This window comes from Callorhinus ursinus, unplaced genomic scaffold (genome assembly GCF_003265705.2).
Source record: "Callorhinus ursinus isolate GAN/ISIS: 27379988/994484 unplaced genomic scaffold, GSC_fseal_2.0 scaffold113, whole genome shotgun sequence".
Taxonomy (NCBI): Eukaryota; Metazoa; Chordata; class Mammalia; order Carnivora; family Otariidae; genus Callorhinus; species Callorhinus ursinus.
The window spans coordinates 502984-521891 of NW_027397175.1; the positions used below are offsets into that span (position 1 = coordinate 502984).

General features: G+C 39.8%; 1 pseudogene; it reads left to right on the top strand.

Annotated features, from left to right (window-relative positions):
- The first annotated feature begins 267 nt into the window (after positions 1 to 267).
- Positions 268 to 18237, top strand: LOC112838533 (actin, cytoplasmic 2-like; annotated as a pseudogene).
- The last annotated feature ends 671 nt before the right edge of the window (positions 18238 to 18908 follow it).

Sequence of the window (18908 nt, forward strand, 5' to 3'; positions counted from 1 at the left end):
ATCAAACTGAAAAGCTTCTGCATAGCAAGGGGAACCGTCAACAAAATGAAAAGGCAACCTACTGAATGGGAGAAAACTATTTGCAAATTTTATATTTGAGAAAGGGTTGATTTTTAAAATATATAAATAATTTCTACAACTTAAAGAAAAAGAAAAAAAAAATCAAGTTAAAAATGGATGGCTCTGAATAGACATGGCCAACAGGTATATGAAAAGGTGCAGTGCTCAAACATCACTAATCATTAGGGAAATGCAAATCAAACCACAATGCCTGCTTCACTCCACCCTTGGGCCCACCACCTCCACAAGAAGAAACCACACTGCTTGCTCATCATGACTGGCTCTGGCATGTGCAAATCTGGCTTTGCTGGGAATGACTCCCCAACCCTCGCCCAGGGCATGTTCTTGTCCACTGTCAGGCACCCCTGACACCAAGCATCATTGTGGGCATGGGACAGAAGGACCACTTGGGTGATGAGGCCCAGAGCAAGAGTGGAATCCTAACTTTTAAGTACCCCATCAAGCATGACATCATCATCAACTGAGAAAACATAGAGAAGATCTGGCACCACAACTTCTAGAACCCTGAGGAGCACCCTGTGCTACAGACTGATGCCACCTTGAATGTCAAGGCCAACTGAGAGATGATTCAGATCACATTCCAGATCTTCCATACTTTGCTTAGGTACATAACCATCAGGCTATGTTTTTCCTATATGCCTCTGGCTGTACCAGTGGTATTATCATGAGTTATGGGGACCAAGTCCCTCACACAGTGACCATCTATGAGGGCTACCCTCTGCCCATACCATCCTGTGTCAGGTCCTAGCTGGCTGAGACCTGAAAGACCATCTCATGAAGATTCTCATGGATCATGACTGCAGCTTCACCACAGTGGCTGAGCAGGAAATCCTGTGTGACATCATGGAGGTCTGCTATGTCTTGGAGCAGGAGCTGGGGCCACAGCTACATCCTCCTGCTCCCAGGAGAATAGTTATGAGCTGCCCAATGGTCAGGTGATCACCACCAACCATAAGCAGTTCTGGTGTCCAGAGGCACTCTTCCAGTCCTTTTTCCTGGGTATGGAGTCCTGTGGCACCCATGGGACCACCTTCAACTCCCTTCAGCTCCCATCATGAAGTGTGATGTTGACACACTATACTCTTTTTTTTTTTTTTTTTTTAAAGATTTTATTTATTTAAGAGAGAGCAAGAGCACACAAGCAGGGGGAGCAGCAGAGAGAGGGAGAAGAGCTCCCCGCTGAGCAGGGAGCCCGATGCAGGATTCAATCCCAGGACCCTGAGATCATGACCCGAGCCGAAGGCAGATGCCCAACCAACTGAGCTACCCAGGTGCTCGACACGGTATACTCTTACATGGTGGTGTCCACTGGGACCACCATGTATCCTGGCTCACTGATGGAAACAGAAGGAGATCATGGCCCTGGCCCCCAGTACAATGAAGATTAAGAGCATCACTCCTGAGTATAAGTACTCAGTGTGGATGGGGGCTCCCTCCTAGCCTCGCTGTCCACCCTCCAGCAGATGTGGATCAGTAGCAGGAATACAAGGAGGTGGGCCTCTCCATCATCCTCCACAAATGCCTCTAAATGGACTTCGAGCAGATGCATAGTATTTGCTACATGAGTTAATTCAACAGTGTAAATATGCCCTAGCAAACCTCATGCTAGCCTCATGAAACTGGAATAAGCCTTTGAAAAGAAATATGTCCTTGAAACGTGTATCTGATACTAGCACTGGACTGTAGAACTTGTTGCTATTTTTGACCTTGTATTAAGTTAACTGTTCTGTTTGTATGTTTAGTATGCTGTATCTGTTTTTGACTTAAAACCTTAATACATGTTGCTCAGTCACATCATGACTGAGGTGAGAACATGTTTATGGACGACAAATCTATTGGCTTGATGAGAGTCTACAGGACCATGAGTTTCTTGATCTGTGCAGGCTATTAATGTGTAAGAGCTGCCTATTCCAGGATTTCTCTAGTTGCTGGCAAGAGTCCTGAACCGGTTATCATTTCTGCCCTGCTGGTCTGATAGGGTTGGGAGGTCCAAGCCTTTGGATCTACTTTTCTTCAGAGCACCATGGGTTATTGCTTGCCTTGAATTGGGAAACACTTTGCATTTACACATGTAAATGTATGTATTCATCCTTTTAATTTATGTAAAGTGGGTTTTTTTTGGTGCACAATTCTCAAATTTTGGTTTTCTGCTGTCATGTGAGAACATTAAGCCCCAGCACTATGTCTTATGTGAGGAAAATAAAATGCTGCAGTAAATTAAAACAAAACCAAAAAAACCCCGCAATGAGATATCAATTCACACCTGTTAGAATGGTCAGTAAGAGAAAGACAATACAAGTGTTGGTGAGGATGTGGAGAAAAGGAACCTCTTTGTGCACTGTTGGTGGGAGTATAAGTTGGCGCAGCCACTGTAGATAACTGTTGAGGTTCCTTAAAAAATTTAAAATAGCACTACCGTATGATCCAACAATTTCACTTCTGGGTGTTTATCTGAAGGAAAGTGCTATAAAACTTGCTCTTGCCCCAAATCCCTTGGAAAGAGTGTTTCGCTGCTTGTGAAGCATTGTACTCCCCCAATCTGTGGATTGTTTTCCATTGAATGAAGGACATCAACCTTGTTATTAAATTGTATTATTCTTTGTCTTTGTCATTTGACAGTTCCTCAGGAACAGAAGCTGAAATGGACTTTGTAGGTCAGAGTGTTTATTAGGGATCCCCACCTATGAAGAGAAAGGGGCAGGAGCAGGATTTGGCAGAGGACGCTGGATTGTGAGGCGTTCAAAGTCTGGGCCAACCCCCTCCCCACCTCACCCCTATGTCTAGGCAGCTCTGGAACCTTCCTTCAATCCCCCTCAGACTTGCTTCCTTTTGGGCCAATACGGCTGGGTCCTTATGCTCCTGCCTTGATTGCTCATTAGATATGAGCTGCCCCAAGACAGATGTGTCCTTGTGCAAGGTGGGTCAGTCCCTGAGCCAAGCCTTGCCATGAGGAGGGGTTGGAATGGTGCATTTCCTGCCCGCCACAAATACTACACTTGAAATTCTGTATTTTATTTTTATTTTCAAATTATTTTGATATAAAGAAAATGTAATGAAGTTTTTTCACCATAGCCATGCAGAGGCTTCCAAATCCCCTACAGTTTATCCAGTGTGCTGTTCAAACATAATCATTTTCTAGGTGTGCCAGTGATATATATATAGCACTGTGCTCTTCTGAAGTTGAAAAGAAAAGGCTTGAATCATCTTAATTTTTATCCTTTCAGTGTCTCGAAGGAGGTAGATATGGCTTGGAGTGCATACATTTGATCCCTGAGAAATATGAATATCAAAGGACCCTTGCTGTTTATTTTGGCAATGTTCTAATACTTAAAAGCCACCAGTGACACGTATATTCATGGCTTTCTCTTAATTTGGTGGTTCTTGGCAGTAGCAAAGAACATTAAAAACAGTTGAGTTTCATATGAAAGCGACAGGTTCCCAGCGTCATTCTTACTTGGCTGCACCTTTTACTGGGTTTGTGTAACTCTGACCTGCTACCATTCAAAGCATTTTTCTTGTCCATCTGTGTTTTGGAATTTGATACCTGGATATTGAAAAGTCTCAGTTGTCTCAAGATCATAAATCATTATTTCTTAAACCTGGAAAAATATCAAAATTACTTGGAGTGGAGAATACTTTTTAAAAGGGTTGGAACCTGTTTGAGAATGTCATAAGTGAAAATCACAGAGCACCTACCTTCCCCGCTGCCTCTCCTCTGCCTTCCCCTTCCTTCTCCTTCCCTCCCCTCCCAGATTTACTGAATCAAAACCTCTAGGATAAACCTGTTAGTTTACTGAATGCTCATGTTTGGAAAACACTGTGAAACAGTGTGGCATTTAAAGCCTTGTATGACTCATCCTGTATTTCTGCCCTGATTTCCCACTGTTTACCTTCATGCATTACTGTGGCTAGCAAGCCAAGCTGCTCACGGCACAGATCATGTGGGGGCTGAGCTGGGGCTTGGGCATACCTGACAGGTAGGAGGGAAGGGCTTCTCATTCTGGTCTTCCTCCCAGCCTCTCAGGCTCTGCAAAGTTCTCCACAGGGCAAGCTGATATTTCCATTTTAATAGGAGTCTCACCACTTGGGTGTTTCCAGGTGGGTGTTGCTTTAAGGGTGTTTATTTTTATTTTTAATAAAGAATTTTATTTTATAGTCCTGAATTTGAGTACCATTAACAAATTGATGCATGCCATTTTAATTGTTCTTTATCTGCTATTCTTAGCCCATTTCAGGACTTTGCTAACTTTTCAAGTTTCTTCTATGCACTATCTTTCCCTGTATTTTCTGAAAATTGTGTTTATGCTCTCTTCTTATTTTTCCCCTAGTACTTTATCCTGTTAACTTCTGTTAGGTCCTTTGTTTTTCACTTCACCAGTTTTACCTTTTATCACTTGTATTAATAGCTCATTTTGTTATTTATAATCCAAAACATCTTTTATTCCTAATTTCTAACAAATCTAGGTTTATTTTTATGAATTTATGTTGTCATTACTTTGAATTTTATTATAGATGTTAAAACATACTTCATTTTTATTAAGGTCATTTTTTATATTCATGCTTTACATTTAAAAATATTTATTGTTCCTAAAGGCTTTCTTTATATTTATTTTACATTTAAAAATATTTATTGTTTTAAAGGCATTATTATGTGTTTTTTTTTTTTTGGTTAAGGTTGATTGCTTTTATTTTTTATTTTAGTTTTTTTTAAAAGATTTTATTTATTTATTTGACAGAGAGAGACACAGCAAGAGAGGGAACACAAGCAGGGGGAGTGGGAGAGGGAGAAGCAGGCTTCCCGCGGAGCAGGGAGCCCGATATGGGGCTCGATCCCAGGACCCTGGGATCGTGACCTGAGCCGAAGGCAGATGCTTAACGACTGAGCCACCCAGGTGCCCAAACTCTTCACTTTCTTTTGAGATAGTCTTGGGGTTACCTATTTGGCTGATTAAACGATGAGTCCTACCCTAGTGTAGTAGATGACGAATCCACTTGTCAGGACTGGTTTAATACGTGCTATACTCTTGACTCTGGGTGAGGGTGATTTGTCAGGTCTCAGGGAGGCATGCCAAAGAGGCATGATGCCAAACATGTCCAATGATTAAAGTTTTGTTTTAACCAATGGTTACATTGTTTTAGAGCTGACAAACATCTTGAAATGGGCCTAAGTTTCCTCTCTTGCAATGTTGTTACAAGTGTAAAAGTCTGAGCTTTTCTGATGGGTTTAATATCCAGTCTCTGGCGGGGGCGGGGGGGAATGCATTTTATTTAAGATTTGAGGTATTTTTCCTCTCCTTAATTTTAAGCAACAAACAAAGAACCTTGAGGAGGTTGCAGTGGGTTGGCTGCGCAGTTTTCTGCATCGTGTGAAGAGGACCTGTTTCTCTCAGTTCTGCTTCTATTAGCTTCAGGTTTGGTGTGATTCGCTTCAACATATTTATCTTTCTTATTGAGGCACCTGCTTTCTGCTTGGATATCAGTTTACATTTTCAAAATCTTCTTGAACTTCAGTTTACTCAAAGCAAAATTAATTATTTCTAGGGACCTATAGCCAAGATTGAAAATAAAATTGCTGGAGATCTATGTGGAGTGATTGAGAAATGTCATGATTGCTTTCTTGTAGGCCGGGGTTCCACAAACTTTCTCTGTAAAGTGTCAGAGAGTAAACAGTTTAATTTTTGCCCGTTCTCAAGTCAGTTGCAACTATTTAAGTTTGCCCTTAAAGCAGAGAAGCAGCCATAGGCAGATAGTAAGTAAATGAATGGATATTTCTGTGTTCTAACATCACTTTAGTTACAAAAATAGTCAGTGGGGTGGGTAGGTCCACTGGTTGGTTCTATTTTGCTTAGGCATAGTCTGCTGACCCTTGATGTAGACCATTTCTTTAGGGAAAGATACCTCAACCTAATTTGAAGCATTTGCACAAAGCTGGAGGATTGAGGGTGGCTACACATTCTTGCTACTTCTGCCATTGAGAAGTGGGCACTCATTCTCTTCTACTTGAATCTAGGTTGGCCTTGACAACTTACATGTGCACCACAATGAAGTGGAAGCAAAATTTTGTCTCTTCAGAAGCTAGTTCTTAAGAAGCTTTGCAGCTTCTCCCTGGGCTTCTGGGCACAGTCTGTGAGCCCCGAGGCACCATGTAAGAGCCCAACCATGGTGACTCCATGAAATATTCAAGGTTCATTTCCTCATTTTGTTCAAGTCTCTGCTCAAAAATGGCCTCTGCAGAAAGATGTCTTTGACCAATTTATATCTAAAATAGCATGTCTTTCTTTACTCTTGTGTAGGGGAGGGGAAAAAAAAAAACTTTACTTCTGCTTCCCTCAGTTCTCCAGCTGAAGCCATGCAAATTAGACTGAGAAAAGACTGATTAATAGGCGAAAGGTGTGCAAACTCTATTTGATGTTAATTTTTTGAGAAGGGAGTCTTCCTAGAAAAGAAATGAAGACCCAAAGAAGCAGCTGGGCCTCAGAGTTTATATACCATGTCTAACAAAGAGCAGTAGATTGTGGAGATGTGAAAAGACAAAGGAACAGGATTTTAGGCTTCCAAGTGTGACAAACTATGGGAAGGTACATATATGGGGCAAATTAATAGAAGCTAGGGGCCATTTTAGTGAGGTTTGTTTGTGCAGGTCCATCTTGGTGCCAAAATTTTGTTTTCTTCTCAGCCATAAAACTTTCCCAGGAGAGGGAATTGGGGTGCCTTGGTGGCTCAGTCAGTTAAGCATCTGACTTCGGCTCAGGTCCCTGGGATTGAGCCCTGTATCAGGCTCCTCACTCAGCAGGGAGTCTACTTGTCCCTCTGCTTCTTCCCCAGCTCTCTCTCTCTCTCTCTCTCTCTCTCATAAATAAATAAATAAATAAATAAATAAATAAATAAATAAATAAATAAATATCTTTAAAAGAAAAAAAAAACCCAACCTTTCCCAGGAGAAGGAGTTTATGGCAGTCTTCATTTCTCAGAAATTTCTGCTTTTAGTCGTATAAGGGAAGCTCCATGAAGGCTTCTTTCTTCATTTTTTGATCCTCACTGACATAAGCTCAAAATAATCCATATGCAAAAGTGGCATATTTTAGGGTGGCTTACACTGATCCCCTCCATGGCTTACCCCCTTTCTCTTTTTTCCTGCTTTATATTTTTTCAGTGTTACAGATTTGTTTATGTATTTATTTTTCTGTCTATTGTGAGTCTTCCATACTAAAATGTAAACATGAAAGCAGAGATTTTTTTTTTTCCTACTAGTCTGGCTCATGTGAAGGTGTTCAATAAACTTTTTTTTTCAATGAATGAACCTTATAATTCTTGTTTTATTAATTTCATATGTATTTATTCAAATTGCCTCTAGTATTTTATAGAATGAGTTGACATATAAATAAATAAATAAAGTGACAGCTTTCATCTGTTAAATATCTCTTCTCGATTGCTGACACTTCCAGAAGCTGGGAGTATTTTCCCTTGTCTTCCCATCACCTCTGTTTCTGGACATCTAAATGCTTATCTCTAGAATAAATGCCACCTCTTCCTTGAAGTCTACCCTGATTCTTCATTCCAATTCCTTTCTTCTTTCCCCTCTGTCCCTAATAAATATTTTTCTTCTTTGAAGTCATGAAAAAATCTCACTTATATCCTGTCTTTTAAAAAGTCTTTATTAAAATTATTTATCAACAACTCTTATTTCCCTTACTATAATAATAATATGACATGAAGGTTAAAGACTTTATATGAGTATCTTTGATTTTTACAAAACCAACATACCACCTAATATATAATGGTTTTTCTCTGTGTGTGTGTGCATGTGTGTGTGAAAACTGGAATGAATGAAGGCATGTATTACTAAATGAAAAACAGAATCTTGAAAATTGGCCAAAAATGTGTAGACCTTTTAGTTAATACTTTACTTCCGGTTGACTTTAAAGTTCTCCCTTCCCAGTCCTATAACTCCAAAGAAAGTCTGAAAATCACCGTGCAAGGAATAGAGTAAAAAACAGTTCAAATATATTAATGAAAATTAGGCCAAAGAATAAAAGGTAAAAAAAAGGAAAAGAAAAAAAGAAATCCTAGCATCTTCATTTACTTACTGTCTTTTCCACTCTGATTCTTTGTGGATCTGTAGGATGATTTATAATAGATTCATCTTTTTTTTTTTCAAACTCAAATATTTTTTATTTTATGAGCATTTGGAATGGCTTTCTTACACTGTAGATATTCATCCCACATCCCAACCATGGCACAGATACTTTCTGCTATAAGATTGTTCAGTGGACAACCTGGTTATTAAAAATTATTTGTAGATCTGTGCTAAACCTGGGAGGAGTGTAAATCATTATCAAAAATTAATTTTCTCCTTTGTATGAGAAAAAATATGAAATCATTATAATTCCAACGGTGTTATCAGTTTCAGTAGAAAAATCATTATTGAGATTATTTTAAGTTCATTAACAAAAGGAATTTTATTATGAAGATAGTCTGGTCTTAGTCATATTAAAAATAATTTACCCATGCTTTTATTCTCTAATTAGAGTTTTAACCAGCACAGGCTGGTTACAGAAAGCAATATCAAGAAGCGAAAGGGGGGATAAAAACATATTAATCCCTGAGTCAAAATATTAAAAATAATCAGAAATAAATGAGGTTCTGGACCTTCTGAAATTAAACTAAAATGGAATATTAAAAATCACTTCTATTGTGTAACTTTTGAGCCTGACTTCCATTTGTACAACCCTGACAGCAAGCAGTGCATGGGTAGGAGTGAGAAGACTCAGGCGTCACCCCCAGGAGAATTCTTGGGCCATGGATAATGGGGGCATGTGATCTTTTACTAATTATGTTTTCAGCTGAATTTAGAGTTTACCAGGGTTGTTAAAAGATAGATGATGCTCATGGACTTCCTTACTGGGAATCGCCTAGCAATGGCCATTCATCAGTCAGTCCACAAATATTATTCAGCCTCCATCTGCCTGAAGAATCTGGTGCTTGATGGGATACTTCAGGCTGTTTGAATCCAGAAAGGATTGAAGTAGCTACTTCCTGAGTTTACAATCTCCCTGAGGGCTTAGAAACAAATGAAGTCTGGGGAAGGTGGTAAGATAAGGAAAAGCCAAGAACCCTAAATATGAGTTGGCAGTTAAGCTGACTGGAGGAAGTCGTTTGCTGGGGAAGGGGAGGGAAAATATTTTAGGTTAAAGGAATAATATTAACAAAGTACAGGAAGTAACTGTACATTACTTATATCCCATTTCACTTCACAGAATGTTGAACAAAGCTCATAGAATAAACCATAATATGGTAATTGTTTTTTGGAAAAACTAAGAAATTAGTGAAAATTAAAATGTGGATAAAATAATAGATAAATGCAAGTCTGAGGTCAGAACACAGAATGCTACCAAGTGCAAGCCACCCTCCATTTATAGGAAAATCAGCCAACTGTCCAGAAATGAAGGAAGGAAGGAAGGAAGGAAGGAAGAAAGGAAGGAAGGAAGGAAGGAGCTTTGAGTGGTTCTAGTGGTTGTCAATAAAGCTCTGCACAGAAGTCTCTCCATTTCATTTCTTATGAAAGCCTCCAGTCATATGCTGTACAATATGATATAGCAACTTGCCACATGTAGCTATTTTGAATACTTGAAATGTGACTACTCTGAATGTTCAGGAGAGTAATATATATATTCTGAAGACTGAGTATGGAAAGATGAATATAAAATGTCTCATTAGAAACTTTATTGCATGTTGAAATGAAAGCATCTTGGATATATTGGGTTAAATAAAATGCATTATTAGAATGAATTTGAGCTGTTTCCTTTTACTTTTTAAAGTGGCTAAGAGAAAATTTAAAATTCTGTATTTGGCTCACATCATATTGCTCCTGGACAGTGCTACTTCAGGCTCTCTCTTATGACCCGTTTAATCCTAATTACACAATTCTAACATGATTGTATGTATTTAAAAATCTCCCCGCAATTGGAATCATCATAAAAGAAGGTAGCATCGGGACAAGTATGGTGTGGGGAGTGTGGTAGAGGTTACCATGTTAATAATGATAAAAATGTATTGTTCTTGGGAAGTGTGTAATCATCCAATGAGATAAAACCTAAAGATTGAGGGCACCATGTAGTTAGCTACTGCCACAACAAAGATGCCTAATGACTCCAATTCAGTGGCTTCTATAAAATCATTTATTTGTTACTCATGTAACTGTATGTTCATTTGGGTTCAGCTGACCTATGGTGGGTTTGGATTCCAGATACAGGTTGAGTAAAGTTTGCTCCTGTTTCTCTTATCTCATTGCACTAATGGCTACCCGAGTCTTTCTTTTGATGATAAAGGCTGGACTGCAAGTGAGCAGGTCAAACTGCACAAGTTTGCAAAACATCTGCTAATATCCCATTGGCTAATGTAAAGCATGTGGTCATACTAAAAGTCGAGGTATGGGGAAGTACTTTCTCCACCACAAGGCCATGGCAAGGACATGTATTCATATGCTGTAGTGAAAACCTGAGACAAATAATATAATCTGCCACAAGCGCCTTCAAAACCACACACAAACAAGCTGCTGATACATGGACAGTGAAAGAGGAAATACAAAATCATTAGAAACCAGGTGCCAAAGCAAACTGAGAAGAAAATTCTAGGGCCATTTGCTATAAACATAAACAGGTCTAACACCTCAGAGGTATCTGAGACCTTAATGATAATACTTTCTGTTCTTACTGATAGCTAGCCTATTAAATGTTTCTAATAGGGTCAGTACGGGAGTGGATCATGTGATTAAGACTAATCAATCAATATCTCATATTCTCAAGTTAATCGCTTTTTATGATACAAGCATCATCTTTATAGTCTTAATTAGCATTTCTGGGAGAAAAACATATTGCTGTCCTTTTCAGATTAAAACACTAACCTCAGCAGAGATAAGAGATGTGGTTAGGGTCACACACATGGCTACGTGAAGTTCCAGAACGCCACTTATGTGTGTAAGACTCTGAATCCTATATTCTGTTTTCTAATATGGTTTCTATGGAAAGGAAGAAGGAAGTAATCAGAACTAATCTATATTATCATACAGTCCATTAATTGGGGTTCCTATTGATGACCCTGTTTTGGGGGAAAAGATTAAATTATGGTTTATATGGGTATAGTATGTTTTGGAAAGATTTTTGAAGGGGATCTCAATATCCTACCCCCAAGTCTGCCACTTGGGCATAGGATTATTTTGAACTGCAGGGAATTGAGAATCCACAGATGTCAGTTCTCTACCTTCCCCTTTCCTGCCTAAAAGTAGGGCATAAATTTCCCTTTGCAAAGGTGTTCCTCCCCTGCACCAGGAAGAGGAGAGAGACTCATCACCACAGAGACAGAGAGTTACACTAAGATGAGTCTGCATAAACAACCTTACCAAAATAACCCTATTTTCCATTGGTTTCCCCCATAGTCACTTGCTTACAATTTATCATCCTTTGAAGCCCAAACTCCCTTTCCTTTGTTAGAATGGTATATATGCTCCCAAGTCTAACTACTTTGAGTCTCACTTTTCTGTGAACTCCTGTGCACCCAAGACATTAGTGAAAATCGTGTGCCTTTTCTCTTGTTAATCTGTCTTCTGCTAGCCTCATTCACAGGTCCATAGTCAGTGAACATAAGAGTAGTGCAAAAGTTTTTCCTCCTGCACATTTTCTTCTCAAAAAATTAAAATAATGCTCAAATTTATTTCTGCTTAAAAGAATAAGATTTTTTTTTTTAAAGATTTTATTTAGGGGCACCTGGGTGGCTCAGTTGGTTAAGAGACTGCCTTCGGCTCAGGTCATGATCCTGGAGTCCCGGGATCGAGTCCCACATCAGGCTCCCTGCTCAGTGGGGAGTCTGCTTCTCCCTCTGACCCTCTCCCCTGTCATGCTGTCTCACTCTCTCTCTCTCAAATAAATAAAATCTTTCTCTCAAATAAATAAAATCTTAAAAAAAAGATTTTATTTATTTATTTGACAGAGAGAGACACAGTGAGAGAGGGAACACAAGCAGAGGGAGTGGGAGAGGGAGAAGCAGGCTTCCCGCAGAGCAGGGAGCCCTGTGCGGGACTCGATCCCAAGACACTGGGATCATGACCTGAGCTGAAGGCAGACGCTTAACGACTGAGCCACCCAGGTGCCCCTAAAAGAATAAGATTTGCTATAGTTTGTGCATTACTTTACATTTCTTTGTTCCCATGGTACAGCAGAGGAACCATTTTACTAATTTTTCACTGAAATAATTCAGAAATTTTAGTGACATGACCTACAGTCTCCCAGATAATCCTACAAATGAGTTGATATTGTCTGTAAAACCGTGTAGACGCTGAGGAGAGTACATATGGTAGATAGTAACTAGCAAAGAAATCTTGGGGGATGAGTTTTTGTTTATTTGTTAGTTGGTTTTCTAGAGGGAAAGACAGAGATGGGTACCAATGGGTATTGGGTAGGGAGGAGGGAGAAGTAATATCTTGTTTACAGAATTAGTGGGAAGTGAGTTCTGTTTGGAGATTTTAAGATATTCATTCACAGCAGAGATACCTGTTTTAGATTTTTGAGCCAAGAATTAGTGAAATGGTAGAGGCATAACCATTACTGTCCTTTATCTTGAGATGGCCCAAATTTGGATCACTTGTAGAGCACCTTGAAATTCTCTAAGGATCTGTTGGACTTCAGACTCTTTATCATGTGGTATTCGGATAAAGACAGACAGTGCCTTTATGTCTTTGGCTTGTGGCATGAGTGATACGGAAACATTTCCATGCAGTAGAAACTGGGAACTCATGAAAAAACATTAGGCTGTGTGTCTGTTCCCAATAAGATGTTATAGAAATACTGAGCTCCCTTTCTGAGATCCTGGAAAAATGACCCTTTTCCCCTTGTTTTTCATTTCTTCCTCTGCTGTTGTCTAGTTGTGACCCTGCAGTATGAAGAAAATGAGGCACTGTACTGTTACAGAATACTATGAGATGAACTTGGGTCACGAAGAAGGACGACTCTGACCTCCTTTTGCCTGAGGTCACCCACTAACACTCCATGCATCTATCTACTTTTCCTGGAAATATGCCACCCTCTGTGCCCCGCCCCTCACTGTATCCATTTTTATCGGACTGCTCTTCTTTTCTATTTCTTTTTTTAAAAGATAGTGCCTGTCTCTGGTGATGCTCGTAGGGTCAAAGTTGTGAAATCTTAAAACCACAAAAGTTATTATTTTTTGGGCTTTAAACCCAGTGTAATGGTGGAACTGCTCGCCTTTTAAAAATTAATAAGGGAATAATAGGGACAAAAACCCAAGCAACATTTTGGGGTCAGAGTTTGGTTAAGCACTGCATTTTTAAAGGGCCAGTGAGCTGCTGGCTGAGCTTCTAGAGATGGTAGGTCCTTCAGGGACTTGCTTCTTGCCACTCTGGATTTTTAGTTTAGCACATTTTTTTATACCATTGTTTAGTTATTTGAGAAACGGTGGTCGAAGGTCAAGAAAGGGGGTTTGATGTGAAAGCCTGACAATGTGAGTGAGACGAACATAGGAAAACAACTCCTATAGACAGATAATTTCATGACAGCATCTCAAACTTGTTCTCAAATAAATAGATGCTTATTTTTTTAACTTCCAACCAATTTTTTATTTGTTTGTTTGTTTGTTTATATTTATTTGCCAGAGAAAGCAAGCGCACAAGCAGGGGGAATGGCAGGCAGAGGGAGAAGCAGGCTCCCCGCCCAGCAGGGAGCCCGATGCAGGACTCGATCCCAGGACCCTGGGATCGTGACCTGAGCCAAAGGCAGACGCTTAACCAACGGAGCCACCCAGGCGTCCCCCAGTTTCATTTTGAACTTATATGCAAGAAAGTTCACTTTTTTTTGAAGTATAGATCTATGAGTTTCGACATAGGCACAGAGTTGTGAAACTACCACCATGCTCTAGATACAGAAGTGTTCCTGTACCCCTAATATTCCCTTGCACTGTCCCTTAGTAATCAGCCATTTCCCCACTGCCTACCCCTGGCAGTCATTGATCTGTTCTCTGTCCCTGTGGTTTTGTCTTTTCCAGAATGTTGTATAAATGCAATTATAAAGAATGTAACATTTTGAATCTCTTTTCTTTCACTTGACACAATACATTTGTGGTTCACGCAATTGTCACACATATCAGTAGTTCATTCTTATTTTTTTTTTTTTGATGAGTAGTATTCCACTGAGTTGAATGCTACCCAGTTTATTTATTCATCCATCAGTTGAAGAACATTTAGGTTGTTTTCAGTGTTTGCAATTATGACTCAATCTGCCATAAACATTTGCATATGTTTTTTTCTTTTTGTAAGAATCAGTTTTCATTTCTCTTGGGTAAAACAGCTGGAATTGGGATTGCTAGGTTATTAGATTTCTATTGCTGCTGTGATGAATTACTACAAATTTAGTCACCTAAAAAAAAATAACATAAGCTTATTCTCTTACAATTGGGGAGGTCAGAAGTCTAAACTGTGTTGGCAGGGCTCTAGGGAAGGAGGCTCTGGGGAAGAATTCACTTCTTTACTTCTTCCCGCTTCTGGAGGCTATCCATATCCTGCAGTGATCCTGTATCATTCCGACCTCTACTTCTATGGTCACATCTCCTTCTGTGACTCTGTCCTTGCCTCCCTCTGAAGGACCCTTATGATTATATTGGTATACTCGGATAATTCCGGATCTTTAATGTAACCACAGCTTTAAGTTCTCTTCAAAGCCCCTTTTGCCAGAAAAGGTAACGTATTCATAGGTTCTGGAGATTTGGACATTATTCTGCCTGCCACGATCAGAACATATGACAAATGTACGTTTAACTTTGTAAGAAACTGGCAAAATGATGCTTTATAGAAAAGTATTATCATGCTACGAATTTTTGCTAATATTTCCCAATGTGTTAATAATATAGGGTTTATTAATCAGGGTATGTTTCTGTATCAGTTTGGAATTTTTTTGCTGTATGTCAGAGAAAACCCAATACAGATTAGTTTAAGGAAAAAAGAAAGTTATTGGCTTACTTAAATAAAAGGTCTAAGGCCGAAGCTTTGCACGTTTTGGCATTCCTGACTTCAAAGCTCAAACATTTTCATCATTTAGTTTTTCTCTTTCTGTTGGGTTTGCATGATTCATAGACTCCACATGGTGGCAAGGTGGAGACACCGGTAGCTCCAGATCTTACATTCTGTTTGGTTCAAGTCCCTAGTAACAAATGTCGAGTTATGTGACAGTATTTTCAGCAAAGGTCTCACCGCTTCTTATTTTTGTCATTGGATCTCATGGCATTCTTGTGAACCAATCACTGTGGCGAGAGAATGTGATGTGCAGATTGGTCTTGGTCACATAGTCCACTCCTGAGCTGGGCAATGAGCTTCACCTGAGGACTGTGGATTGAAAATGAGGAAGGGATGGATCCAAAACAGAAAACGGAGGCTATTTCTAGAAAAAGATATGGCTGCTGGAGATATATTGGGCAAATATCCACTCTAATTTCTTACACTTCAAATAGAGCTTTAGAATGAGTTATCCTCTGAGGAAGTTACTCTCTCGAGCATGTTTACCCACTTTTACCAAACGAGGAAACTGAGGAAGCATGTTAAGTTCAACTAGACCACCAGGAATTGCTTACGGACTCACTGGGGAGACAGGCTACCAGTGATGTGTGATAGCCGGCTGTGCTGGCTCATGCGCAGTTGTATGGCTCTCTTTCCAACTCTACCTCTAGGAACTTGGTGTTGATGGCTTGAGATAGGCCACAGTGGAGTATTTACACCACAGAAATTGGCAAAGTTTACATATCGGGTCTTTTTACTCTAGAGAGCCCGTTACTAAACGTTTACCAGCATACCATGGCTGGCAGCCAATAAATAACTATACACAATCAATATGCTAGCACTGTGTGATAATTTTAAGAGAATTCAGATGTAATTACAACAGGAATTGAGAGAAAGGAGATATCATCACTGTGTGTGTGTGTGTGTGTGTCTTCCTCCCCAAAAAATTCATGAGAAGAGAAGGGCTTGAATTGGACAACACATCGGAGAGAATATGTATCATTTTGAGTCTGGCTTGTGCTTTTGTGGTTAGTACTTTTGGTGTCCTATCCAAGAAAATTTTTCATTTTTCACAAAATATTCTATGCTTTCTTCTAAAAAATCAGAGCTTCTTAAATTAACTTCTGTGTGTGGTGTGAGATAGAGGCCAAGTTTCATTTTTTTTTCCCCTAATGCTTTAGTTGAGAATATCAAAAACTCTCCTCTGAATACCATCAAGACATTATCACTGAATGCTGCCTATTCCCCATTCCTTTTTCCTCTGGTTCTCAATTCCCAGCGGTAGTTCTGTGAAATTCATGAGTCTTCAGCCAGCACAAGAACAGAGGTCTTATGTTCAAAACTACCTGTGAGTCTGGTCTGCCGGTGTGTCTTGCTCTGTCATCTGTCCTACCAGTAGCTGCTGTGATGCTAGATCATTGATCTGAGTGCCATTTCCCCCACGAGGAGCACACAGGAGCGCCTGAAATACTAGCCGAACAAGAGGCATTCATTTCAACTTCAGCACAATCTATGCAAATGTTCCATTTTTTACATACATCCCTTGCTCAGTACTCCTACTGCACCAGAACCCCACCTCAGTTCCTCAGATTGTCATCTCCCAGGTTTTATTCTGCCCCCTTTCTTCATGGGGTCAGCTGAGGATGAAAGATGATTTTCTTCCCAAGAAGAGCTTCGGTGTCTTGAGCCTCATAACTTTTTGTGTAATTTCGTGTCAGTTCTCTCTTAGGGCACTGACTCCAAGAGCTGATTGATGTGGATGAGCTTTCTGTAGCCGAGCCCTGACGATTCACTGCTCTGCTCTCCCACATTCTTTTCACTTCAGCTTTCAGGGAAAAAGATTTTTTCCTTTAGGTTATTTGCACTCTAATGATTCCTCCCTTGCAAGACCTACTGGAAGAATAAGTTCATGGTTAGAATAAAGATGCACAGGTCCTTGTTTCCTGGTTTATGACCACACTTCTATATGCTAGAATTCTAGATAGGTCGGAGCGGGGGGCATTTGAACACAGGAGGTCTGAATTCTGGCTTTTGTGTTACTTGTGGTGTGACCTCGTGCATTTGACTTAAACTCTCAGAAAAGTCTGAGACTTTTCATTTGTTAAATGGACATACTGAAACTACCTCAAAGTTTTATTCCTATGAATGAAACAAATGGAATAAAGGTATCTGAAATTGTTAGCGTATTTCCTGGTACTCAACAAATATTGCTCATTTTCTTTCTTATTTAAGAGGGAGACAGGGCGTTTGGGAAAATTCCCAAAGGGGGCATGTTATGCCCTCATAGAATTATGTAGCACTTTATTTTCCTTCTGGGGAAACCCACGCGACTAAGAAGTTATGATGCCTCTTCCATCTGCCCAGTCATGGACATACTAACACATGCAAGGGGGCCCAGACCATGGAAGAGTCCCACAGAGGACTAAAGTATGGTGGGCTAACCATAAAAATATTCGGTATTGAATTTTAGAAGATAAATACTATGTGAGATTCTCTGCCTCTTTGCGTCTGCAAATTTCCATGTCACTGCAATGAAGCAAATTTAAGAAAGGTCTGTTTTAGAGAAAGGTCGAAGCTCAAAATTCTGGAAGAGCTGAAAAATGAGCCCCGCATGTTTTGTGGGAATCCCATCAATAGTAGACTGAATGGCTTGCTCGAACAGCTTTGGTTAGTAGACAACCCTAAAGGCATCCTATTTCATTTTTGAACAGCTGAAACTGTTAGAAATTCCTTTAGATTCAGTCAAACCAACACCTTGTGCTGCAATGTTTATCATTTCAGGACTAGTTAAAGTCAATTTCGACTGTCTCATGTTTTTTCAGAGAAGTACCCAGTGAAAGCTTGTAGATTTGATTTTTCTAATGCTCCTTTGTGTGCACCAGAAGGACCTATCTCATTACAGTGGGCTGCAGCCCTCTGCCCCAGGGTTGTACAGAGTATTTTGCAGTTCATATGGGGATGTGGTTGGGAAGGGGGCTGATGAGGTCGCATCGGGAAGCTCATCTAGTACAAAGCCATCACCACTCCTGGAACAGCACCACAAAGCCCAGGCTGCCCTGTTGGTAGTTCGAACACCTAATTCTTTCAAAGCTTATCGGTAGAGTTCAGTGATATTTTCCCAGAAGATCTCACTTGAAGCAACTTTTTTTTTCAGTTGCTAATTATCTATAGGAGAAAACAATAATTGCATTTCCAAAGGTCTCCTGTATTTTAACATTCAGATCCTTGACATTGATTGCTCTTTGAAATTTCAAATACTGATGAAGGAAATGTGCTTGAAAGCAATGCCATTTAAATCCAGGCCTGTTAAAAGCCTGGCTGTGAGAGGAGTAACTCTTCAACTGATACTGATGTGTTAATGCACTGTATCTGTTACCTGCCCCTAGTCGGAAGCCCCCAGAGAAAGCAGGGATTGGAAGGAGTTGTCAGTAGCTTACTTAAGAGAATAATAACCAAAATAATGAAAATCATCTTTCTAAGGAAGGACTTGTTGGAGATGAGTTTCAGCGAGAAGCAAGTTTGTTAAGTGTGAGGCTAGAATAGGATGCTGAATTCTGATCCTCCCTAGATGGGGAAAGGCAGCTTCCATGTTTTGTTTTGTTTTGTTTTTTTCCCCCATAAAATAATTAGCTTCAAATGTAAAAGAGTTTTCTAATTGGCAGGAAACTTAAAGATAATTTTACTCAGTCTCCTGCATTTTATAGGTAAGAAAATTGAAAGAAATTCTTAGCAGATAATTGGTGCATGCCTATTGTATTCTAGGCACTGTTGT